Source organism: Panulirus ornatus, chromosome 25 (assembly GCF_036320965.1).
Source record: "Panulirus ornatus isolate Po-2019 chromosome 25, ASM3632096v1, whole genome shotgun sequence".
NCBI classification, from domain to species: Eukaryota; Metazoa; Arthropoda; class Malacostraca; order Decapoda; family Palinuridae; genus Panulirus; species Panulirus ornatus.
This window is the reverse complement of record NC_092248.1, coordinates 10,763,544-10,779,865: the sequence shown is the minus strand read 5'-3', so window position 1 is coordinate 10,779,865 and position 16,322 is coordinate 10,763,544. Positions and strand designations below refer to the sequence as shown.

Below are 16,322 nucleotides of genomic sequence, written 5' to 3'. Positions count from 1 at the left end.
CAGTAATGTCTTGTGTGCGAATTCTCAGCCCTAAAGATATCTCGGAACGTTCCTGATTCCCTCCAACTTATCGTCGTAACAGAAAATCTATTACATTCCTCAGTTAATAAGGAGGCGGGACCAGCAGCCACCCCTTTCTTATTACCAATGCTTTCAACACACACACACACACATACACACCGAAGTGTTTGCTGCGAAAAGCTGTGCAAAAGCTTTGGAGTTGTCGAGCAGTCATAAGCCATTACCTTCCCCTGATAGCCTAGTGTCATGCACGGCGTACGCGCAGCCATGAAACACTGCGGTCATTCCTCAGCAGAAGATCGGCAATTAGCTCGATGCAACGATATACCATCACTGCGCGTGAGCCTGTCCCCTCATGAAACATCATAATACCAAGTCGTTCGTCATGAAAATATTCACGTCTCATATATATATATATATATATATATATATATATATATATATATATATTGTGTGTTTGTGTGTGCACGCGTGTGTAATGGTGGTAGGAAAAGAGAATAGAGCTGTTTCATTCTATTACATTTCAGCGTAAAGCCTTGTTTGGCTGCATTACCAATGACTGATAGATGATGACTGTGAGCAAGTATCGCTCGCTGACACAGGCAATGGCGAACAAGTGATTACTTACGTTAGAGCTATTGTTATACTGTAATTTCCATATTTTAAATACGTAACGATGACAAGTACTCTTACGTTGCATAATACCTCAACGGACGGCTCTCACACACCTGGAGAATGACTGCTCACTTCACAAACTTTCCGCAACATCATTCAAATGTCATTCCTGGCGTTGAATACCCAGAAACCTCTTTCTGTCGGCAGAAAGTCAGCGTATACCTCGCCTCTGTGACCTCCCGGCCAGCACTAACATCTAACACGGTCACGTCTTTTGAATGGCTACCGATCATTAAATCTGGCATCGGAAATTTGAAGTCATTTTTTTTCCCACTACCAATACCGTAAGTGATAACAAATAGGTTTCATGTGTCACAGACAAATGTAAACCTTTTGCAATTGCCTTGTTTCAAAAAAAAAAAAACTTTGTTTACTCGCAAAGTACTCTTTACTAAGGTCTGTGACCCGTATGGTTCTGGTAACACTGCGCCACCATCACATTACCCCCCCCTCCCCCAACACACACACAAACACACACACACACGACGGTACCACCCTTGAGCACGCACATACGACTCTTCAGCGCAACAGCACGACTCGAGTAAGACGATACGGCTCTTTAGTACAAGAGTACGACTCGAGCACGACGATACAACTGCTCATTACGATAGCATGATGGTACAGCCCTTAAGCATGACCCTTGAATTCGACGATATGACCCTTGGGTACAAAGGCCAGCTATTTGAAAACACTGAAGGGTCAGGTCAAAATGTGGAAATATCCAGCTCACTTTAATCTCAAGCTCTTATATGGTTAGTTTATAACTATCATGACCTCCCAATTCTGCACTATCTGTAATACCTCACCTGTTATTTTTAGCCGAATGGCTCTGCCTGAATCCAATAAACCGTTATAGTTTCATGTATTTTTATATCTATTTTTATTCAAGGTCCGGATAGTCGAGCTCGAGGGCATAAAAACAGTGATCCAACCCATGTCAGAAGCGACACGTCACATCCCAGTACATATAAAAAACTAACAATTATGAGCATGTTAGCACTCAAATACTACAACTGCTTCAGCTACTAATACTACCACTACAACAGCTACTACTACTACTACTATTAATAGTAATAATAATAATAATAATAATAATAATAATAATAATAATAATAATAATAATAATAACAACAACAACAACAATATTAATTTCTAAGGCTAGGTTCCTTCAGAAATTTACCTCCTGACTCTTCACACCGTACGTACTGAGCCAACGCAATGCGTCTTCTCTTCCCCCCCCCCCCCACCAGCAGTCCAAGAAACCCCCAAAAGCAGCTCCCCAGCAGAAGCCGAGGTAGGGCGTCTTCCCTTCCCTCTCCCCCAGGGGCGCCCCCACCAGATGCCGGGAGCATAGCGTCAAGAGCCGGCCGGGGCGGGCGAGCGGGCGAGCCACGCTACCAACACCGCCATCGATCCTCCGTCCGCTGTGTCGCATTGATGGTGGCAAGGGTGGGGCGCCTCCCCGCTCATGTGGTGGCAGGGTTGGCTGGCAGCCTGGTTGTGGCAGGGGCCTGGCTAATGGTGATGGCAGCTCGGCGGTAGTGGTGGCAAGGAGGAAGCATGTGGTGGTAACAGAGACTGGTAGGTGTTGCCGGTAGGGGCTGACAGGCGGTAGTGTTGACAAAGGGGGTGGCATATAATGGTGGCAGGGAGTTAGTAGGTGGTAATGTCAGGGGGCTGGCAGGTGGTGGCGTGGGGGGGGGGGGTAGCAGGGAGTGGTGGAAGGAGGGTTTGTCTAGCACAACTGTACTTTAACCTCATGAGCACGACAGACCGACTGATCAGCACAGAGCGGAGGTTCGAATCTTGAGCACGACGGTAGGACCCTTAAACACGACAGCACGATCCATGGACTGTGCGACCCTTGAACATGAAGGGACGACCCTTGACCACGACGGTATACATCCTGAGCTCGACCTCAAGGGCCATCATACCCACTGTCGTGTCCAGCGTATGTCCTTCGTGCTCGAAGGTCATAACTTCATGTTTCACGGTCGTCCCGCAGTCAATAAAACTGCCACGCCCTGGGGACTACTCTCCGCGTTCAACAACGTTCCACAATGCGCCAGTAACATAAACATCAAATACTGTCACACAGTCTAACACGTACAAAAGCATAATAACAATATACCTAGTTTTGGTAAAACACCTTTATTTCACCAGACACCCAACAAAGCAAACACAGAGGCATAGGATGGCATCGAGACCCCCCCAGCACCTGTGTAATGGTAATGACCTCAGTTCCACCTGTCTCTCACATGAACTACCAGTATGGTTTGGGTGGACGGCCTGTCTCATCACATGGTACTACGAAATTACTTTCAGCTTGGCTTAAATTCGCTGTGCAATTTGGTAAATTGGCTTTGGCTTCAGCTAAAACCTTACCCTTTAGGGTAAATTCAAAGGCCATTTCACCACAACTTGGGGTCAAGGGGTTTAAGATTTGGCGCTACCACAGTCTTCTGCGAAGCCTGGTTACCAAGCGCCACACGACACATAACTTACAATGAAGGGCTGACTCGGGAACATTCCGCGGCGCTCTCCCCAAAAGATGACGCGTCGCTGAGAACGGAAAGATCTTGGCGAGGGGGTTCCGCCGATACATCAGCACTTCTTACTACGATTTCAATACAATGTTACTGTTGTCTCCTCTTGAGGAAAAAAAAATAAGAAAGCACATAAATCACTCTAAAAACTGTATTCATCAGAACGTAAAGATACACGCAAGACACCAGAAGGCAAAAATCTCTAATTTGTATGTGAAAATAATCTCTTGCTGGGCCGACTGCCTCGACAAGGGTATGCAAATTAAATCCATTGAAAAGCAGAGGTGCGGCGGGCAAGGCTAGGGAATATAACGGCAACGTCGGGGGCTGACGTCTGCCTAACCCTGCTGCCAGCAAATATCAAAAGATATCATATATATATATATATATATATATATATTAACTAACCAACATTAGTTCAGCGGGTAAGCTATGCGGGTAGAGTGTGCAATAGTCTGGTGCATCAACCGCTTACCCTTCACTTTTGAACACGGAGCAGCGTAGAGAAGGGACATTCTAAAGAGAACTCTAACAACAGAAATACCTTTCCATATGGTAACCCTGGAAGCTGTTCTGCCATCACAGGTCGGTCAGGTAACCAAGCTTTTCCTCTACTTCGTTATTCCGTTTGGCTGTGAGGCCGCGGCCCGCTGGCCTTCGTACCCTCCACAACCTGACTTGACTTGCCAGGGGAAACACTTCAGGTATTTGCTCGATAAATTTTTAAAATTTCTCCACTGGGCGGCTCCGGTGCATCTAATATTTGCAGGGAGTCAGCTGAACAATTATCGGTACCTGGATATATATATTTTCTTAATGAATTTACTGCACAAACTGATGTCCGCGGAGAAATTTTAGTCTGCCGTGTAATGAACACTGACTATGGGACTCGTGGATTAGGCCTTCCAAGGAGTTCTGTAAGTATATTAATTATTTATCCCATCTATGCTCACGAGAAATCCCACAGCTTTCAGTCATTCTTATAAGGTTTCATAAAAAAAAAAAATCTGTTCCAGATGTAAATGATATTTGTACTAAATTCACCAGCTTCGTCCTCCTCGATGGATCACGTAAGCAAGAGTCTCGAAGATTCACCAAATACTGATGCAGAACTCAATACATTTCCGGATCCCTCAAATACTCCTATAATTTCCGAACATCCACACAAAGCTCTTTCGCAATAACAGCCATAGAAATTTCTTTTCTCTCTAAAATTATGGACTCTGCACTCATCTTTTTTCCACAAGACCCTCCCTACAACCTGCCCAACTATGCACATCCAGTCTCTAACCTCAGCCTTCTCCTCACTCCTCCATAGCCCAAACGTGTTTCTGTAATCATTCTTGTCACCATCATCAAAATCCTTCAGATAAATCATGCTCTGCGATTCCCCTTACTAATGCTTAGTTCCACTTCCCCCAAAAGGGCCAATTATCGCCTTCGTCTAGTCATTCCCATGAACAATAAATTTTCATTCGCCTATTAAGCCCCTACTCCATCCCCGACCCCTATCTCACACACTATCTCACCGTCCAATCATCTGGTGGTACGCCCAAAATATTATTCCTCCCTCTCAGTCACCATCCCATCCACTATTTTCCTCTTAAATCAAATTACTAACCTTCTCACCTCATCCTTTTTTCAAATTCTCGCTCCACATCTCTTCGCTATCAACCCCGGCCTTTAACCCGAGTCAATGCCAACATCTGTTACATCACTACCACCATTAATTACTACCCAACACTTTCTCTGCCTTTCACGAAGTTCATTTCTTCCCCATCACTCCAACAACTTTCCCAACACACCTTCATTTTTCACAGACCTTTCCACACCTATTCAAGCTCCGCCTTCCTCACACAATAGTCTCTAAATTTAAATCAACAATTTGCCCTAAATCTTTTAACTGCTTCTCTTACTAAGACCCACCATTTTACTTCACCAGCTCGCAGCCTATTTTGTTTCCACTTTGCCATTCACTGACTATATCAAATATATTCAGCTTTTGCTTCCAAACCATCATACAGTTAAATTTTCCAATCCGAGATACATATCAGGTGAAAACTGTTTAACACACACCATCAGCACAGAATACACTTATGGAACTGGAAAACACGGGGATAAGGGTAAAATAAAAAATAATCAATACACCTTTGTCACAGGCAGAACAATAGCGGGTGAAGACTGATTTCAATATACGGTGAACGAGGTCATCAAAAGTGAGATGACGTCAGCCACTTGAACCTTCCCTAAGTGAACACACAATAAGACGCTCGAGTAATGAGTTAAAACCAATATACACTGAAGCAAACTCTCATGCTGCCTCCCCAGAAATGGATGATGTTCGCAGAGGTCCTCTGAACTCTACAGCTAATGTCTTGTTCTTTGCACGTTTAATCAACCTCTACAGTGCGACGATACGACCCGCTGTGCTCATGGGAGCTAAATCATCCAACACAATCCCCGTTCGTCTTCATCACTGCCTTGTCGGAGACAATAACAAATAATGTATGAAAGGAAGAGGGTAATAAGTGAAGTACATGCATGTGGCGACATGAGGCAACTGTCTAGGGCGGGCGGGCTGGCTGGCGGGCAGGCGGATGAAGCCGCACACTGCCGTTGGTGCTCGCCTGGTGATGAGTGTCACTACTGCACTCGAGGTATCAACACTTCACCATTCAGATTCGCTCTCGATACCCAGACTGCCGTTGGTGAGCTGCGCGTCACCGCACACTTGAGGCGCCCGCACTTCACCACTCTGACTCACCTTTATAACACCCCTGATAAAGTGGGTGCCGTCTTTCAAGGACAGCCACGGCGAGGGCTTAACCCGTCATGGAGCCTTCTATATATATATATATATATATATATATATATATATATATATATATATATATATATATATATACATTAACCCCCAGGACCCCTTTCACAACGGGACCCAAGGACAATAACCCTAGGATCTCCAACAGCTCCGAGGCTGCGTCACACTAAGTACCATAGACAGGATGAATTCTTGAAGTGATCGTGCCCTCCGGCTCAATGGTTTAATGTCTATCTCATATTTGCTCTGAGCCCTTCCTAGTTTCTGGCAATAACAGGTCCATTTTTCCTGTTAATGTACAAAAGTACATTAATCTTTCTCCAAAATATTCAAAGAAAAAATATCTATCTTAGGATTCCTATAAAGTACGTACATATTTGTCAGAATCACTGCCATTATGACCGAGATACAATTTCTGATACCAGTAGGATCTACATACATGTAACATTTCAAGATATGCAGTCAGAGGAAATATGTAATCTCTGTGGGGGCTCGGGAACAAACCAGATGGGCGATACACCATCCTTAGAATAATGGCATGTAATTTGGGAAATAAATTACATATGTGCGCTTTCAATGTCCATTATCCATGTACTCCGGAGGCTTGCGTGCTTTAAATTTTAAAGGAACGGGTCCGATGGTTTGGGTACCGGACGTAGCAAGCAGCTGCCCCAACCTCGGCAGCTTTTCCAGAAACCATGATGATCCACGAGACGTGACGGAATAGACAACCCGAGGATTCTGCCTCGCCTCGGACACAAAGCCACAACACTTGAGCTTTTAGGGTTACCTTGAATGACGGGCGCCTTAACGCGAGAAATGTGGTGAACTAAGCCATGAGTGAGTCACCTACGAAACAGCAGTAGTAGCTAGCAATACTCATGACTAATTCATCCATGAATCAGCCTGGACATAGCCCAAAGCCCGAACTAGCAATGAAATATGACTAACCGAACCCTACTTAACTCGACCAGAAATATGTCTTTGATAACGTCCAATACCATAACTAAAATCTTGATATTCAGCCTCAGGTCCCTTAAAGTACTCGCTGGCACGAAACATTCTTGTTTCCTACTTTCATCATCATTACCCGCTGCTACAGTGAACCTCCGTCACCCGGTATTAGGAACAATTCATGCGAGACCTAATAATATGCGCCGCAAAACTGGGAACCAGTGAAGGCAAAAATTCATATATAATTCATCTTGCTGGAACACTCGTTCGTGCGTTTGTGGAGTATTTCATACAAAAAAGAACCGAGTCAAAATAACTTTGACGAAATACCACCAAAATAAATTACCGTCCTTTCCTCTTGATTATACCCCTGGTGCCTGGACAAACCTCGTCAACCTGTAACCAAAATCAACCCCCATCAAACTGGCCTTGAATCAGGCCCCGTTGTACCGGCGCCAAAATCCGTCCACGTTCAGTGGTAGGCATTATCATTAGCGTACTGGCCACACCCATACCTACCTGTGAACCGGTTTGGCCCTAATTATCATATCATTCATTAATTATTTACTTTTTAACACTCTGCGAAAGGTTTGGGATCAGATAAGTCTGACACAGGGACAGCTGACAAGCTGTGTAAGGAAGAGTTATCAACAGTGACGTAAAGGTTTTCAATAACGTTCCGCAACGAGTGAACACATACGTGCGCGTCTGCATCAGCACAGACACTCACAAACAATACATCTTTGAAATGAACACAGCGATAGCAAGTATAATTCAGCACGACGCGCCTTTACTCGGGTCTGCATTCCAACCAGCATCGGTTTGTTATGGTGGGATCGTGTTTCGTAATAAACATTATCATCATCTATTCTTCGTCTATTTAAAGTATAAATACCTATCAGTGTCCGTGGACGTTTCCTCTACACTATAAGAAAAATCTTGAGAATATATATATATATATATATATATATATATATATATCACAGAAAAATTTACTCACATTCCAGTATAGATACATACAAAAACCAAGGGCAGACATTTACCCTGACATACCTCACACCTCTTTTGGTCACTCACATAAATGTCACTAGATAGACTTCTGCTGCCTTTACCAAATATCATTTTCTGAGAATCTGTCAGAGCATTACTGATATCTTCATTAGCATTATCATTAATAGGAGCTGTGGCAATCTATCGTCATTATCATGCAGTCTGCCATCATATAAACAATTTACCTTACCATTTGTCAGTTGCTATTTCCTTTGTCAAATTTGTATTTTCATAAAAAAAAAATAATGGATACATTTCAAATCCACGAGAATAGTATCGCGTAACTAAACGTGGATGTGCTGTTAACTTGGCTAAACTTTCTGATTCCCGCTAAAATGAAACAGTCTGAGCTCCGGGGATGGCGTCGCGGCCGGCCGCTGTTTTGTTGCAACCGTCACAGTTTTACCGCTCTGGCCGTTCAAGGAAGCGCTATATAATCTCACCAACTTTGTCTTGGTTCATATTAGCGTCAGCTTCACCGCCTGGGCTGTTGTTGTTTTGGTTCATGCTCTGGCTCACCCTCAAGCCATTTAATCACAAAGTTGGGTCGCACTACGCATGGGACCCATCATTACTCGCCTTACGCTACAGGGCGCACTTCTCTCTCTCTCTCTCTCTCTCTCTCTCTCTCTCTCTCTCTCTCTCTCTCTCTCTCTCTCTCTCTCTCTCTCTCTCTCCTACAAGAAATGGTGATTAATCAAGGTTACGTACGTTGAATTCCAGGTCGCTTCCCCTGTGATCTTTTAGTCCCACATGGCCGGGATCGTGTGCTGTCTGCACTCGTTAAAGCCGCCGTGTGTAAATGACATGAGAGAGTATTTACAAATCAGGATGGAGTATTTTTACCAGTCAATTCATATCAGCTGAAACCCAAGCAATAAATACGGCCCTCGTCTTAAACCTTCAAACCAACCACATTCCATTAATCTCCTCTCTCTCTCTCTCTCTCTCTCTCTCTCTCTCTCTCTCTCTCTCTCTCTCTCTCTCTCTCTCTCTCTCTCTCTCTCTCTCACATACACACACACACACACAGAAAGAGAGAGTATAACTCCTAACCCAGACAAGGATGTAGAAAAACGCAGGGCAGTTTTTCTTGCTAGAGAAACAAGTCCCGGATGGCTCCCACCCACCCACCCACCGCCCACCGACCCACCGCCCGCCCGCCCGCTCGCTATGCCCATTCATTCCCAAGCAGGTTTACTGAACCCCCCTCCCCCCTCATCCTCTACCCCAACGCCCCCCATCGCGCGTGTCTCGGCCGGCTACCTGGCCCCCCATACCAACGGCCACAAAGTAGGCCTGGCGAAAGTGAAGCTGCCCACCTCAGGTGAATACTAAGTATGGGCGCTCCACTGAGAGAGAGAGAGAGAGAGAGAGAGAGAGAGAGAGAGAGAGAGAGAGAGAGAGAGAGAGAGAGAGAGAGAGAGAGAGAGAGAGAGAGGTCTTGACAACATGCTCGTTAGAGTTAGTTAGGTAATACAAGAACACGACGTTAAGCACCTTAAACAAAATAGAAACGAGACAGGAAGACCCCAATGAACACTACGTCATATGACCCAGTCAGCACGACGGCACGATCTCTGTGAACGACAGTGCGACCCCACTGAGCATGACCCTAAAAGAACGGCAGTATGACCTCTTGAGAACGACAGGACGACCTCCTTGCACAAGGCGGTACTACCATCTCAAGCACGACAATACAGCTCTTCAGCAGTCTGGCCTTGCCATTACCCTAACCATCTGGGTCTGGTCAAAGGCCAGGCCATTACACCTGAGCTAGGCACACTCGCCTTACTCAAATTTGACATAATCACATGAGTGTGATTACCTCGTACAGTAGTTCAACAGGGTAACGATTTTCAAAGTATTTCCTCGTCGCTGAGGCCTACTTGGTATGTTTCTATACACAGAAACAGATATACGCAAGGTTTATATATACTGGCGGAGGAAATGGATGAAGGCGGCATGTACGAATATGTACAATTGTATATATATATATATGTCTGTGTATGTATATGTGCGTATACGTTGAAATGTATAGGTATGTATATGTGCGTGTGTGGGCGTTTATGTATATACATGTGTATGTAGGTGGGTTGGGCCATTCTTTCGTCTGTTTCCTTGCTAACGCGGGAGACAGCGACAAAGTATAATAAAAATAAAGTATATATATATATATATATATATATATATATATATATACTTTCTGATCCACATACGTACGCTAGATTCTATTCATCTCATTCCTAAACAAAGTACATAATCGACAGGTTTTCTCAAAACCTCAGCCCGTCTCCTCCACACACCTGGCACGATGCTTTCACAAGCAGACGACACAGCAGGTACACGAGGAGCATCCGTATTACCGCCTCCCATGACTTGGCCGCCCTCCACCACACACGTAACGTCTCGGTATAAATCCTCCCCCAACACACACGTAGGCACAAGCGTGCAAGAAGACCGTGATCAAACATTGATATAACTGGTTCGGTCCCAGCCATAAATACTTTCACATCACACTCCGTAACGGTAACAAATATTACAAAACAACTCATACTATGACTTGTAGGTTGTACACACCCGACACCCCAAGGGAAGTACAAGCCTCCTGACTAACAAGTGTTGAAGTGATGCCCGGAACCATCTTACATCCTCCGTGTGGAAATTGTTGGACTTTACCATCTCCCCTAAACTAAGCTGCCGGACTGGCCTTGACATCTAGCGTCATCGCACAACTTTTTATTAGTATTTTCACACTTCTATTCCGTACCAACCTTTTTCTTTTTTTTTTTTTTTTTGAATTATAAATACGACCCAACAGGTTTTCCATCTCCGCAGAAACTATATGGATTTTACTTTTCCTTTCCTCTTAAGGTCTGGCTTCGATGTTGGCTTTGGTCCATCCCTCAGCCTTCAACACAAAACCAGATAAAACAAAATGCAACATATGCTATCGAGTTCTTCCCTTGGGTACAAAAATATCAGTCAACCCACGTCCTTAAATATTTCCTACCCATAATACCCTGACATTATACTACAACGACGACCCAGGTGACTAATTTTCGATTAGTTATGGAATAATACTCGACATTATTATATTCAAGAGCAACACCCACTGCCCGATATCACCGTTCACCCACACGCACTGCCCGAGGCAGGCCATGCCTACGTCAAGATGGTCCGACTGATATGATACAATTACCTTCACTTTCACTTCGTCTCTCAGAAGACATAAAAACGACAGAAAAATGTTTCTGAGAAAGCTTTCCAGAGATAGAAAACTCATGAAAATCGACTAACATGGAATAGTTAAACTTCTTATAACTGTTTTCGATAAGCAAATATGAGTGTAATTACATCAAACACAATCCCATCCAACAAAGTGTACAAAGGAAATAACAAATACGTAGGGCGTGACTTTCGCCCAGGCAATTACGGTAGAGCGTCATGCATGGCTCTAACGACCAGCGGCACTCGTCGGGCTGACCCATATTACGGCAGCTGGTTAAGTAACTGTCATGGATGCCACCAGCTGCCCCTAGACACCACGGACCCCACCCACTACCACCAACAGTCTCTCACTGGTCTCTTTAGCTGCCGCCAATACCATCACTGACGCCATACACCAGACCTCTTCATGACTCGCTACATTTGCAAATAGTCCAAGACTTCAATGCCTTCATTCACTCTACTGCAATAATCTGGATGGAAACCTACTGGAATCATATGGTAGAAAATGTTACAAGGGTAAAAACGTAACTACCACAAGACTTCTCCCGCCCACGGAGAATGAAGAGATGGTTGGTCACCGTATAATATGATTACGGAACCGCCTCTGTGTCAAATTTGGCTGGACTCGCCTCAGTGATGTGCGAGAAGAACGCTTGACCAACACACAACGCACACATCAACAGAGCCTCAGAACTAATGACTGAAAAATATTTGAACAAAACACCAGGGTTCTCAAAAGGATTTCGATGGTGAAGATTGAAATACCCTTCCAGATGAAATATACTCATCAGGTCCAACCACTGGTAAAAGAAATTTAAACAGTGATAATGGATCTCTTTATCCTCTCGTACATCTTAACAATGTTTAATAGAAGTCATCGTTAACTTGGTTGTGTTCGCTCGGCACACACGCCAGCCACCAAACGTCCCCAATATCTGGCTGGTCCATCAGCTTTTTGGGTACTGCAATTTACCTAACATACGACACACGAGAATACAAAAAAAATCTGACCAACATTTTTGCCTGGTGAAAAAGAAATGCCATGCTTAGAATTTCCACTAAGCCCTGAGATTACTGCAACTACCGGTCTAGCGTTCTGAGGTGTTACGTGACTGCAACACTTTCAATAAAGACAGAACTGTATGGAGGTGGTGGACATGAGTTCGTGTACATCGAATGTTTTTACTGCACTGCAAAAAGGAAACATAACTTAAAGCCCGTGTCAAGCAATGTTTATATGTTATTTCCGTACATCAACATATAATGCAGCGTTGCCATGACAACCCGATCTACGTGAGTGGGTCTGTGTGTTCTGTATGTTTATCACATCATACAAAACAGACTGACGTACTGGGCAGTCATCGGCTGCAGTCGACTGGGTGTGTGTGTGTGTGTGTGTTCCTCTGTGCTGAAGCTGTGCAGCTGAGGCAAAGGTAAGCTTCCGTACATGTTCAATCTGACGTAACTGTTCTGAACGGTGCAGCCGGCTCACAGCCAACCCTGCCATTCCCTCAACGGCCTACGCACCACGATCTCCACCACATGTGGTCACCACCACAACCACACGTACGCTTACACTCATGACCCAAGACCTGACAATCCTCCACCACCACCACCACCACCACCACCAATTCTCCATCACTACCATTCCTATCCACCAACACCACCAGCACTGTCCCAGACCACATGCAGCATCATATCCACATACGAGACCTTATTTGAACACCACATGTGGAGGTGAAGTACGGAATCAACCCTACCCAGCCTCCACCACCGATGAGTGTGGTGTTCCACGATCAACCAGGTAGAAGAGTGCTAATTAACCAGGTAGCGGGAGACTAATTACATCAACTAGGTAGCGGGAGGCTAATTGCATCAACCAGGAAGCGGGAGGTTAATTCCACCCTCCAACACCCAGCACAACACCTGCCTCCACACTATGCAGATGAGGTCAAATGGCGCCACCAAGACCACGGTTGATTTTGCAGGGTGTCGAACGTGTTTTGTGGGTTGTGTGCTGGCTCAGACACCAGCGGTCACTACCACTAAACACACACACACACACACACACACACACACACAATACTCTCCCTATTACGTAGATCTTACGTCAGTTTCCGTGGCTTGCCTCAAAACCCATGGATCGGTCGTGAAACTAAGCTGCACCGCTGTTCCCCTGATCATTCAAGCCTGCATCGCCATTACTTGCTCAGTAAGCTCCATGAAATTCTCCGCCCAGCCATCTTACAAGTTATAATATTTGCAAGACGTGAATTCAACAGGTCCGAGACGCGAATATTCACACAATTCGTTCTTACTGTGTTTACGGTGCCTCTCCATCGCACAGCGTTCCATTCACACCGGGGGAGGTGGCCACTTCCACCACACTCTTGGTCAGGGGGGGAGACACAAAAGGTAAGGGAAAGGGGTAGGGATGACCAGAAGGAAGCGGAGGGGAATGGAGTGGAAAAATCCTATGAAAAGGAAAGGAAGGGGAATGGGCACCTGGAAAAATTAGAGAGAGGGAAGACATGGATAAAGAAAACGTATCATAAAAAAGTTCGATGAGAAAATAACAATTGAAGTTCTGAAAACAAGGAACTGACGACAAAGCAGCTACAAAATATCTAAGGAAGCGACGCCTCTCATTTCAGTGTGTGGGAGTCGAGCATCACCGCAGAAAGCCTTAGACTTGACCCTAAATCAACGCCTTCATGACCCCGGCAACAACAGCCGAAAACCTTAGATATGACCCAGTATTGTCGCATCTACTACCACCGCAGCAACACTACAAACCTGACGGCGCCTCTCAGAAACCAACACTGGGGGCAGGTGAGACAAGCACTTGTAGCGACGTAGGGATGTCCCAGCGTCGTCCCAGTTACCTTTCAGTAGTCGACCTGACGTGGGAGCAGGTCGCTCACCTGACCTCCCCATCCCCAGGGGAATGAGCTTCTGTCGCTACACACTTTTGACAGCTTCATGTGACAGACACTTCGCCATCACCAGCCACAGGTAAACTGAATTCTTAACAAAGAAATGCGACTAAAAATATATCAAATACACAAACAACGACACTTACAGGATGAAGAAAGACACAGACAGTTTAAAGGATGATGATGATATAAGAGAGAGAGAGAGAGAGAGAGAGAGAGAGAGAGAGAGAGAGAGAGAGAGAGAGAGAGAGAGAGAGAGAGAGAGAGAGAGAGAGAGAGAGAATAAAACAAATAAACACAGACAATGACAGACGCCCACATGTTTAATAAGGAACTTCCTCCTTCCACCTGGTGAATGTACCACCTGGGGGTGGCACCAACCTGGGGGAGGTCCCACCTGGGGGAGGCACTACCTGGGGAGGGCACCACTTGGGGGAAGGTACCACCTACAGGGGGGGAGGAGGCACCACACAGGCAGCACCACAGGTGCACATAACACCTGCACAGCCAGTGACTCACCACCAGCCTAAAGCCACACCCCCAACTTTTGTGTTGAGCAATGTCAGCAGTGTCCAGCAGTGCTCAGCAGTGCAATCTCAGCAGGGTCAACAGTGCACCGACAGAAAGGCAGAGTCGGTAGGGTCAGCAGCAAGCCAATGTAGCGTGTGACCCCCAAAATAACCACAGCATAATGACAAATGACAGAAAATCGATACATAATCCTGTCATATTTTACCAAGCATAATGACAAATGACAGAAAATCGATACATAATCCTGTCATATTTTACCATGTTCTTTGTAAATTATGGGTCATACTAATTAGGGTCTAATGGTGCAGGTATTACCCCTTAGTGTGCTGCATCTCTTGGCGACCCTGCCAAGGGCAGCGGCAACACTGACCAGGTCAAAGGTCAGCATGGTGGGAATGAAGCAGTGCCACTCTCCCTACCTGCAACACCCACACCTAGACGTCCGCGAGACACACAAGGTTCTACTGCATGTGGCACACTCCAGAGGCCTCTACTTGCCTTCATCTGCTTCATCTACTACAATACAAGATGCCTACAACCGCTACAACTGCTAGAGGACACCTACAACCGTTACAACTGCTAGAGGACACCTACAATCGCTACAAGACACTTGCGTCATGTGTAATGCACTGTAAACACAGAGCCACATACAAAATCTGTCCCCCACACACCTTTCATTGGCTCCTCCGGCTGCTTCATATGCCCTGATTTAGTCTACTGACACCACGTCGCCCCCTGTATACCGCATCGCTCTAATTCTCACTATCCCGCAAAAATCCTCTTATTTTCTATTCCTTTAACGTACCCTTTCAACTCTCCCCACATTTTCCCTCTTCCAACTCTCACTACCATCTTTCCCAAGGACCGACCTCCTGGGAGAGGTGTGAGGGTGTGTTGGCTGACACCGGTGAGGAAGGCGGTGTCACACCTGCCACGGGTAAGTAGGATTTACCACGTTCCAGGGCAGCCTGAAGTCAGGTGGGGATCTTACAGCACCAGCGGTAATGGCCATTCTCAGTGCACCTCCTCCTGGGAGGAGATGAGCCACACTCCCGTGGACTTGAGAGAGAGAGAGAGAGAGAGAGAGAGAGAGAGAGAGAGAGAGAGAGAGAGAGAGAGAGAGAGAGAGAGAGAACCTACATCATTCATAAAACTCACGTAGATTCGCTGGGTATCTTTCTGAGTTCTTACGATGGCTCTCCATCTTTTTTTTGCATTCTCGTCCAATTTCTTGCCCTCCATCGCCTCTCCCTCCTCCCACTCTTATCCTTAACTATCTTTTCCATATTCATCGCTCCACTGCTCTAACCTCTCCAGATGATCGTGGGACCAATTAAGCTAACGACCCACCCTGATGCAGGGGGCAAAAACACACGACTCTGGAGATTCTTGTGTGTCAAATGTTGTCTGGACGAGTGTCTTATTGTTATGGCTCAGACAGTTTGCTGACGGTGAGGTACGTTTACAGACAGTAAGGTACGTTTAACTACGAGTTTGTAGACAGGAAGATGTAACTTTTAGAGAGTAACTTTCGCAGACAATGAAGTGCGTTTGTTT

The 16,322-nt window shown here is 45.5% G+C and overlaps 1 protein-coding gene across 6 annotated transcripts in view; it reads right to left on the bottom strand.

Annotated features, from left to right (window-relative positions):
* Klp31E (kinesin-like protein 31E) overlaps positions 1–16,322 on the bottom strand; it is a 212,125-nt gene that overhangs the window by 57,038 nt on the left and 138,765 nt on the right. The window lies entirely within an intron of this gene.